We start from the raw sequence: 12,078 nt of genomic DNA on the forward strand, positions 1-12,078 counted from the left end.
CACTAGGAGACCCATCTGTAGTAAGAAGGAACTGCAAGACCAGCATGGTCAACTATACAGCTTTCAGACACTGGCATAAACAGTTTCCTTGCATTAGTTTATGAGGAAGGAGGAGGTTCCCTCTGTAAAGAAAATGAAAATGTGTTCTGTCTCTTTAACTTGCAACCAAAGAAAGAGTTTATTTTTTACAGTACCTGAATCATCAATACCCAGTACCTCAGGGTGAATATTTTGGTTAGTATCCCTTTCAGCTGCAGCCATGTTTTCGTTTTTGTTTTTGTTTGTTTGTTTTTTTTCAAATGTTACTGAAACAAGAAGTACAGCACAACACATTTATACAACCACTGATATTTTGAAATTAAACACAATTTAATATTTCCTTATTTTTAAATCTCTGTTCTTGCAGTAAAATGTCTTACATTTTAGGCTTCTTTGAAACTATGCAGTAGCACCATTGTGAGGGCAGAAGACTCATTACATTAGGAAATCCATACTATGTGAAAATTATAGCTGTGCTTCATAACAAAATGCAGCAGCATAAGTATGTCTCACCTCCAGTTAATGAAAGAGCCCTGTAATAAGAAAGTCACATTGTGCAGAATATGTTTTCCATCTTACTGTATTACTTCCTCTGATTACTAATGAAAACAACTACTAGTATTATGTATTTATATAATAAGTATTTTAAATAATATTTGCAATACTTCTATTTAACATAATAAACAGAGCTATCCATGAACACTATACTAAACAGTACAATAAACAGTATTGTATTATAAAGCGCTGAATTGGCTACCTGAATGCTGTAGAGGTACAAATAAACCTTTTTACAGAAATTTTTTTTCTTCAAATTACATTCTCTAGTTGCATGTTTTCCATACTTTGTTTCACCAAGGGGTAAACAACTGCATTAATGGGCTCAGTAAAAGACACTCCTATGCAACATAGGCAGTATAAGTATTATAATGTCACGTTATACCTTCCAGATCTAACAAGACAGCCATTAAAAGACACAGCACTTGTGCTTCTGTAAAACACATAAGCAGATTAAAATAACAACTTTAAAAGCCTGTAAGAGTTTTGGGTTTTTTTTTTCCTAAGTGAAATTCACCTACAAGTCAAATATTTTTCATACTTTTCTTCACCTGCAAAACCATTCTTTTTTGGGAAGAAGTCTTACTTTTAGACAATAACTTATCCAATACAGGAAATGTAGGATATAGAACAGCATTATATGACAGTGTTTTATCCTGAGTTATATCAATAAAAACTGGCAACCTCAGCAGTGGAAAACATTATCCAACAGATAGAAGAGTTTGGCCCCCCTTTCTACTTAATGAGAAAGATGACAAGAAAGCTGACAAGAACCTTGTCTTGAAGACATCTCTGCCTACTGCCTGTTCAGGACATCACAGATCTCCAAGTAGTTCAGGTAGTGCAGTGAAATATGAAGTAAAAATAGCAAGGTACACAAAGGCAGCTTTTTAAAAGCTGTGTGAGGCAGCTGTTTAAAGGGCCGAGCTGCATTTCAGCTGAGAGATTCATTTAGATGGAGGAGAGGATAGCCACAGGGAATTTTGAATCTTTGAATACAGGGCAGATAGTCAGTCTCCAGTACTGAATTTAAGATCCTGTGTCATAATTAGCTCTGATATCTACATGGGTGTCATCTCCTTTTGCAATTTCCCTAAGAGCTTTACCTCCTTCCATCCTAGTCAGCCACTAAAGCCCAGGGCTAAAATGAGCCTCCAGCTCAAGAAGCATTACATTATATTAAAATTAAGCATGTGACTCTCTTTTCCTGAATTAGGGCTTTAAAGATTATTTCGTTGCTGGATGTTTAAGGCGGGACATCACAAACACAAACACCACTCTAGCAAAGTCAGATCAGGACTTTTGTCAGTTTTTGCCTGTCCCAGATCTACAAACCTGAAATCTTGAGTACTCATAAGATCTAAATTTGAACTTTAAAACTCTAATGTAGTGGTAGCAATGCAAAAATGACTATAGAAAATCCTTATATTGGCCCAGTTCTAAGAGTACTACAAGGAAGCATAAATCACCTTTTGCCCTCAGATTATTTTGCCTACAGTACCCTTCCTTGATATTCTCTCAGAATTCAGCACAGAAGAAATCAAAATAATGTAACCTACAGATTAGCTAAACCTCGATTAATTGCATAAACTCCTGTCATCAGCAGGAACACAAAAATAAAAATCTAAACAGAAACTGATCTAATTTTGTAAACATGGCTTCTGGCTATTGACTTAAGAAATACTGAACACGTTGAAAAAACTCAAGAGCCAGCCACGCTTTGCAGTTTGGCCCTATTTTGAGGTATAAGCTGCTCCAAAATACCTCTGGTGAGCATGGAAATCTTGCTTGGAACTAAGAAATCTAACCAGGAACAAAAACCTTAATTCCAGTTATAACTTGGTGGTTAAAATAGAGAAACATATTTAGTTACAAGTAAGAAATACTACTGCAATCAAATCATTTCACAAAAATTAGCTCTGTCTTAGAAGCTATTATATTCATTTTTCTAAAACCTTTACATTGAGTGAAAAGACTCAAAAACATATAGACATCTAGAGACTGAACATAAATACTGCTCTGACTATAATATAGATATACTATTCAGTTTATCCAAAGGAAGTAAAAGCAGAAAAAAACCTGTTCTTGCAAAATTATCAAGACAAGTTTTTGCATACTGGGTAGCTTCCTGGGGAAACAGAGCAGATGTGAGAGTTTACTAGTGAAGTTTATATAGCAAGAGGTTTGAGGAACATGAAAATGTGACATGACAACTTGTTTTATTTATAGTTGTCTTACCATTATTTCAAAGCAAGGTGATCAAGAATAACTGTGTTCTTCACCATGACAGTATTACCTTTCAGAGGAAATTACTTTACAGGAGCTTGTGCCAATTTGCTTCATTCTCTCCAGGCTCTTTTGGAGATCCCAAAATTGTCAGGTGTAGCTTCCACACTACAACAGATCTACCTATTGCCCTCCCACTTCCCTGCAGTACTAATAAAAAAGACTCCAGTCCCCTCAACTTCCAAAAGCATACAGGTTGTCAGCCTGGTAAATATTAGGCATAGAAAGTCCTCCTAGAAAGCCCTCCTAGAAAGAGGACTAAATACCCACACTCACAAGCCGGCAGCCTCCAATTCCCTATATGTTGGTCACAGAGAGAAATATATACAATCAGTAGATTCCCCAAATATTATGTGAAAGAAGTATTTGATATTTACAGCTTAGTTTTCACATCATCAACATTTTTAGAAATTTACTGTGCAAGTCCCATAATTCTTGCCCTACCATGATCGGCAGATGGATTTAGCCACTCGAGTTTTCAACTCCTGCTGCACACTGCTGTGTAGTTCTGAAGACAGTGGGATAAGATATTCTGAACTAATTAGTTAACTGCATATCAGAAAATACTTTCCATGGAACTGTGAACACAATTTCAGATTGCGGCAACTCTCAGATCATCTTCTTGGTTGTCCTTCCTCAGTCGGAGGAGCCAAAGAAATTGGTTCTTTCTAAGAAGGACACACAGTGGAGAGGGCCACGCAGTGGGTAGATGTGCCTGGAGTAGGTGTAGAAGAGTTATTTAGGTGATTTTAGGACATGGTGTGGGCATGGAACTACCCAGCTGATCTCTGGAGCACACCACCCCAGGTCCAGGCCCTGCATGGCCAGGGGCACTGGCTGAGCAAGCCACAGATTGAATGAGCAGCTTTCTCCGGTGTGTGGGGTCACTTCTGCATTGGGTTGCAATGAGAACATGACACCGTTCTGCAAGAAAGCAAGCTAAGGCTGAGTTGTAGAAGAGCATGAAATCAGAGTCTGTTTACAGTGAAATACTTCCTGGCTGGTTTTACTATATTAAATTTGAGAAGACAACCAAGTCATTCACATTAATAATACATAGCGGGTTCACAAATCAAGGGACTTTTCACATTGAGGCTTATTCTAATTACCTCTAAAATTCATTGCATGTATAACACAAGAAAAGTCTAGAAATCTAGACAATTAATCGTGAACAAATGTTACAACATAATGTTGACTAAACCAAGGTCTCTGTCTTCTTGGCAGGACCTCTTCATCATTAAAATAAGAAAATAGAATATTTGCACAGCTGATTATTGAATAGTGACTCATTCCACAAAACTCTTGAAGTTTGTACTTCCACTAAAGTGACTGAAAAAAACACCAACTATATACATAGTCATCAGTTATCGTAAGGAAGAAATCTGAATTGGGTAAACATAAAGAACAAGAGAGGCAAAAGAAGGAAAACAAGAAATTAATGGAATAAAGCAAGACAAACAGTTTTGGATGATACAAATGAAATCAGAAACATTAACACAACATAAAAGAACAAAGGTTTTCCTATTCTTCCACTTTTTTTTGAAGAAAGAAGACAAACAGTGTGCCTTAAAGGAAAACTGAAGCCTCTGGAGAAGCAGAATAGGGTCACCAATAAATGAGTCTGAAGCTGTAAATATTTTAACCTAGAAAACGTGAAATAGTAGAATGAGCGAGAAAAATGTATGTATTAGAAAATATAAAATATTAGACTTCAATAAACTTCTTCAAAAGTTGACTAATGCAACCTTTAAAAATTATTTGCACCGAAAAGAATCTTATGGATAAAGCAAAATCTCTAGTCATAGTACAAATTATTTCCTATTAAGGTTTTGGTCCTATTTTCTGCAGCAAAAAGAAGAATATTCTAACAAGAGGACACGGAGGCGGATTATGAAAGAACACTGGGTACATGCAGGAAAAAAAAAAAAGAAAAAAGCTTTATTTCTACTGGAAGAAAAGTTAAATGCAAATACTACACAGAAATATGTCTTACATACTTTATTTATTAAATTCATATTAGCCAATCTGGAGATGATATTGCAACTGACCACTCTCATAGACTGCTCCTTGAATATTTGTGTTTTAAGCCAATGGGTATTGTATTTTACCTGGCAAGTTCTAAAAATGTGCTATTTGAAAACTGCCATATGGCATGCAAAAATGTAGTCTATTAGAGGGAAGCAGAAGATAGCTCAGAATCTGTAATCCTTAAACACAAGTGTCATGGAAATATGAGGTTAGAAAGAGCAGGTAGGAAGCATGCTGCATGCACAGAGCACTTTCCATGGTGGCGGCACACTGGTGGTATCTTCCTACCTTGAAAACCTAAAAACATATCCTACCTATAATACACCAAGAGACATCATCTCACAAATATGTATTTCAAAAACACCTGTGTACCTACAACTGAGGTGTAGTAGGTTTTTAGGATAGAAAAATGTCCTTGTGACTATGACCATCTCAAGATAACAGAACCTTTTTTTCTTAATAACATGGCTGATAATTTCAGAAGAGCTGTCAGTATCTACCTATCATTCATTCTCTTGCCGCATAACACACCAGTCAAATGTACATTTTGGCAAGACAGTCACTAGTACGACAGGGCTTTTAGTTAACTAATAGTCTTTGTTAATTTACAGGGTGATATTTGTTAGACAGGACAGATTCTCTAGACCACATAAAGAAAGTTTGAATACCAGAACCATATTGTTTTGTGCAAAAGCAAAGACAGGAAGATACTGAACCTAGTTTTATAGAAATGCGCTGTAGAGCAGAGCATCGGCAGATGAAGTCGCTGATGAACACAAATGCCCTGGAACCACATTCCAGAAAGGGTGCTCTAGAAAGAAATTGTTACCTATAATTTGCAATTCCAATGTTCTTCCCAGGCCAAAAAAAAATAATGCTGCTGTCATCCCACTTTCAGAGGAAACATGCACAATACAGTACATTTTAACTGTTTTCAGCTTCTTCCAGTACTTGTTACAACTAAAGCATCTAAGAAAGTAAAGTCGTAAATATTTTACAAATAACCAATCAATTCAAGACCTAGCAGAAAGGAAAACAGTGCGAATCTGTTCTGATAAAAGCCTAAATGGCGGACTATTACTTAGCACTAATTCCCAGTGGCAGCATTCTACAGACACGCTGCATATCTGTCTTGGCCAAACAAGAGCTGCTTAGTGGACTGGAGACTACATAAATCTTTGCATGGCTAAGAATAACTTCAGTGGTTGAAATGAAGGAAAATATTTGCTGTTGTGTGCAGTACTTCTTTTATTTTTTTTTCCAAAATGTACACAAAAGCTACACAAAAAATAGTCCTAAGTGCAGTAACACATGCATTACATTCTTCCTTTAATATGAAAAAGCCCCTCTTTTTCTGTTTATGAGTTGGAACATGCAGGTTAAACCACATACTTTACTGTTCAATTATTATCTAAATTCTCATTTCTGCCTTCAAGTTAATGAATTGTTAAATGAAGACATCATTTACAGTGTTAAAGGATCAACAGAAAAACATTTCCTTACCTTTTTTGAAGATGGGGTGTGGTATTCTCTACTTTCACAATCTTACTTGCTCTCTGAAATGGGGATTTTTCTTTAAGTGATGAGAAATCAGGATACACTGCTAGGGACCAGCGGTTAGCATTCTTCTCCCAGACTGCCTAGGCAAAAGGGGGAAAAGAAAGAATTTTAGTTCACCTTCTTTAGGCTAGCCTAAGAGTATTTTGATGTTTTCCCCCCTTTGAGAGGTGCTTACAAGCTGAGCAGTTCTTGCCTGCCACATCTCTTGTAAGTGGTCTTTCTTTGCTCTTTCTAACTAGTGAAATAGCGACACTTTCTTATTTTTCCTTCCAAACAGCCACATCCTGCAGTTCCAAATCAATTATATCTCTGGAAAAATATGTCACTGTTTTTACTGTAGTTTTGGCTGAAATAAAAATGCAGTATTTGACTCGAGTTTGTCAAAAGAAAACTAACAACTTTAAAAATTAAAATAAGAGCTTATGACAACTTTGATTTTCCTTCAATTAGAGTATGCAAAAATTAGTTTTAACTGTTTTTCTAGCAAAAAGCATGAAATGTCATTTTTTAAAAAAAGATCTTTCTTAAAAATCAAACTATAGCAAGAAACTGCAAAGTAGGAAAAATTTAAACAGATGAAAAGAACTTGTAAAATTGCACAGAGCAACTGAATTAGGTGTTTAACCAAATTTTCTTCTGATTTCATTAGTTTTTAGTTTTACATTGAAAACTTTGAAACTAATTTTGACATTTTGAACAGAACCATGATGTAAAGGTTTCCTCACAAGTTTTTGACTCTTATCAGGGATTGTTACACTTCATTTTGCATATACGTACAAGTAAGTATCAGACAGGGATTTTGTAGCAACTAGCATATTCCCACACTCTAACAGATATTAAATAGTATTTGCTATTGCCATTCATCCTTATGGCCTCAGACAGCTACAAATAAGAGTATTTTGTCTGTGCAATGTAATTAGGGTATCAGCAAAATCATGCTCCATTTGACAAGACAAGGATAAGTGCATTGTTCAACCAATGGAAATCAAACAGAGCAGCTTGCAGGTATTAAATTGTGGGGTTGTTAGCCCCAATATTCAGCTACTGCTGAAGTTCATGAGCTAAGTGTTGGTGGGCACTTTCAGGCTGCCAGGACAGATAATCTAGATTAGCACTGATCCTAGTAATGCGTCTGGAAGAAGGCAAAGTCCATTTAAGCTGAGAAGGGTTAGTGTCACAAGGATGGAGCCAGGCTCTTTTCAGTGACAACCAATGACAGGATGAGGGGCAATGGGTTCAAACTGGAAAACAGGAGGTTCTACTTAAATATGAGAAGAAACTTCTTCACAGTGAGGGTGACAGAGCACTGGAGTCTCCTTCTCTGGAAACATTCAAAATCCACCTGGACGCATTCCTATGTAACCTCATCTAGGTGTTCCCGCTCCAGCAGGAGGATTGGATGATCTTTCGAGGTCCCTTCCAATCCCTAACATTCTGTGATTCTGTGAGAAATGACACATTAGCACTCAGCTGACTATGCACCACTCATAACATTCAGGATGTCTTCAAGGCATGAATGAAATATGAAAAAGCAATATGAAAATGTCCTGAGCCTGTCAGGCTAAATTTAAAACCAACAAATGAAACCAAACAAACAAAAAGAAAAAGAAAAAAAAGAAGTACTCTAATACCTATGACGAACTGAAGGTCTTGAGCAACTGGTATTTGTGTGTAACTGGGAACTCCAGACGTTAAAGATCTCATATATACACATCAACCTCAGATCTAATTTTCACACATAGACTCAGCACTATCCTCTTGTTTATGGGCACAAAGTGCAGCACTGAAAATAGCATGTGCAATGGTTTGAGCATGGAAAGTTTGTGGCATGCAAGAGGATATAAGGTCATCATTGTTCTAGCAAAACAGCCAGGAATGTATTTGGTTTTCCACCAAAAGTATCCCCAGTAATCTTTTATCAGTGCAAAGTTCTCTGCCAGTTCATATCTGTTCATCCTGCTGCAACTAAAAGCCATTTCCAGCACAGTCCCTACCCTGCCAATGTCGTGTTGTAAACTGGCAGAGCAGAAAACATCTCTCAGGGGGACACGGCTGCTAATTCCACACATTTCCCTGCCCTTCCTGCACCTGACTGACCTGTGCTAATGGCTGTGGCACAGCAGGCACCAGGAGCTCAACACACCCACAATAAAGAGCCTGCTGTAACCGAGAGACTTCAGGTCTATCACCTTGTGTGCATCCCAAGGGGAGCAGTAAATCTACCAGTGGCTGCCATTGTGGAGAGTCAATTTTCATTCTGCTGCTTAAGGTTTTGAAGCATGTGAACGATGGACCCACCTCTGAATTAGTTTATTGTTCTTGAAAATCAGAATGTAGAGGACTTTGAACTCCTGGGTATAATACAGACTTCCATTGTTCAAAGTGCAAGAAAAAGAAACTTAAAAGCACAGTCCATGTTGACTACCAAGCTCAAGAAGCATATAAAGAGATGCAGTAATACAGAAATTGAAAAGTTCTTCCTTTTATTTAAAAGAGGAAGAAGTGGACACAGGTGGATAGGGAAACATCTCACTGAAAAGGAAATTCCTGCGGGGAAGCCAGCACAGAAGATTTGGACCTTGAAAGATTATTTCAGGAAACTATTCCATATAATCCTTTTCCAACACAGACATAAAATTCAACACAGTATTAGAAATATATCTTCCAGCATAGAAAGATAAGCAGACGCACACTTTGCATATACTTAGGGAAAATTACTGTATCCCACAGTAGTAAGTAGCAGACAGAACCAATGATCCCAGGTCCAGACCCCATGGAAATCTGACCAGAATGGAAATCAGGAAATAAAAAGTTGCTTCAGTTTCTCAAGATTTTTTTGGAAGACAAAGAGCTCCATACTCTGCATTTTACCTTTTCACAATCCACACTTAAGATCAAGACATAATAATAGTACAAAACTTTAGAACAGAAAAAAATCATTATAAAAACAGGTCCCTGAAAATACCTACCCTAATGCTAGAGTTACAAGTGGTAAATTGATCAACTGGTCTATTTTCAGCTTCTCAGATAATAGTTTTTCTTGTACATAATGCACATGGTTGTTATTTCAGCACACAACAGAAGACTAGTAGGCAATTGAGCCTGGCAAACCATCAAATATCTGTCCATTAAGGGACTCTGCTATATCTTTTCCCCCTGTCTATTGAGTACCTGTTTTTCTAAGAGCATGTTTCGACTTCTCAGGATAGCTGAATAACACTCCAAAGGAAAATATTATGTTCAGTATCTCACAGGTAAATGTAACCAACATTACTCACAGAATACTTTTTTCATATGCAAATAAAGCTTCTGATTTAAAGACCTAAAAAAAAAAAAAAGTAAGAAAAAAAAAGTGTTTGTCATCAGACAGAGAAAGCCAATATCAACAACTCCTGAAAAAACAGTGTAGAGATATCTTTCAGTTAAAATACTGAAAGCTGTGACTCAGTGTTTTGTACCATGAGTGAGAACATGATACTTTTATGAATTGTAGGGTTTCTTTAGAACATGATAGTTCATTCTGCGTGATTCCACAAGCCTGTACTTCTGAACAATACCTGCAAGGGTACGTAACAAGAGAGAAAGATATAAAGGGTGTAAAGAAGATAGAGACAGGCTCTTCCCAATGACACCAAGTGATAGGACAAGGAGCAGTGGGCACAGACTGAAAAATGGGAGGTTCCCTCTGAACATCAGGAAACACATGTTTACTGTGAGGGTGACTGAGCACTGGTACAGGTTGCCCAGGGAGGTTGTGGAGTCTCCCTCCATCCTCGGAGATACTCAAAACACAACTGGACAGAGTCTGGGGCAACCAGCTCTATGTGGCCCTGCATGAGCATGGGGTTGGACCAGATGACCTCCAGAGGTTCCTTCCAACCTCAACCATTTTGTGTTTCTGTGGAAATGGAAGAGAGGCAGCCAGGAAGGTAATTTCCATGTGTAGGAACCAAAAATAGGAAAACATCAGTATCTTTTTACAAAGTACAACCCCATTTATCACAAGCGAAACAATGACATGAGTAAATAGGACAAAATTGAATTAACCTTGCCATCTCTCCAGTCAAGGTTGTATAGATAAAATTCAAATGCATGCAAAAGAAGGAAGCTTTGATCTCACAAACTGAAAGGCAGGAATAGCCTTTTCAGAAAACCTTGCCAGGTCTTAATATGAAAAATGTAGATTTTGGGGGACCAGCCACCCCCCTGCACACACACACACACACACACACACACACACACACACACAGCAGCTGTGTGCCCTGTGCACTTCTGCGCTCCCATTACTCCAGCACAGAACGGGACAACAAAGGTTAATTATATTTGTACAGACGAGTGGCAAAACTGAATCTAAAGACACTGGGAGATGTACAGATAGGTAAAGAAGACTCTTTGACCTGCACAATATTACTGCTGATGAGGTATGGAAAAGGAAAAACTGACTTGGGCTTAGGGGAGCTCGACGGCATTGCAGTAGAAAAATGGGTGTATTTTCACAATGCTCTAACAAACCACAGTGCTGTAGAATCACCAGAGCATGCTGTAGTTTTACCTTCACTGATGCTAAAAAGCAACTAAATCAAAACAAAACTGTGGTTTTCCCTGCGCTGCAGGGTGTTAGAAAGAACGTCTCTATGAGACTATCTGCTCCAGCTCTCAGACCATGCTTGGCTAACCTCAACCTGTCCCAGCCACAGGGAGCTTTCTTAAGTGTGAATCAAAGTACACTTCACTGCAATGTTAGTTATATTTACACTGGTAGAATTTAAGTGTAAAGTGGCAAGGAATGAGAACCCAACCACTCCCTGGCTTTAGGCTTCCCTTCTGCACAGGAGTTTATTTATTTTTAAACAATATATCAGGTTCTTTCTCAAGGATGATATACATTTTCAATTAGAAATGCTTCTAATACACTCTGAAAGAGAAAATGTTAAATATTACCATTTCTTCATTTTGCTGCCAAGATCTACATTTTTCCTGGTTTATTATGCCAGTTATAGACTCTGATGTCCATAAAAAAAATGTTATTGCTTCCCTTGCAGTACCTTACAAGATAAGGAGGGTCATCAACTGTTGCAAGATTCTTTCATGATGGTGAAATTCATGCAGTTATTTTCTGTCCTTTTGAAGCACAATTAAAATCACCATACTATGGCTACAAGTGTTATTTCTGGACATATACCTATGCTATTTTCACATGCAGCTAGAAGAAACTGATATTTGCAATATTATGTGACCAGATTCCATACTCTTTATTTGATCTAAATTGCATTCTGTGCTACAGGCTGGCTTAAATAAGGCTAGAAAGTTGTTTATGGAGTAGGATCCAGATCTACAAATTGTCAAAAGAACTTGAAATAAAAAGAAAAAAGAAACAGAAAAGCCTGAGAAACTCCTTGAGGAATCTCATATCACAAAGTGCACAGACAGCACAAGTGTCATGGAGCACTGATGCCTAACTCCATTGCATATCCAAACATAGAGGGGAAAGTGAGTTTCTTTTAACTGTCTCCTCAGTCTACACAGAAATCATGAACAATCAGTTTCAGGTACTTGCTGGTGCAGAAATAAATTGGTCAGCTGCCTTGCAAGCTGTCTGAAGAAAGGTAC

Source organism: Nesoenas mayeri (genome assembly GCF_963082525.1).
Source record: "Nesoenas mayeri genome assembly, chromosome: 4".
Lineage (NCBI taxonomy): Eukaryota > Metazoa > Chordata > Aves > Columbiformes > Columbidae > Nesoenas > Nesoenas mayeri.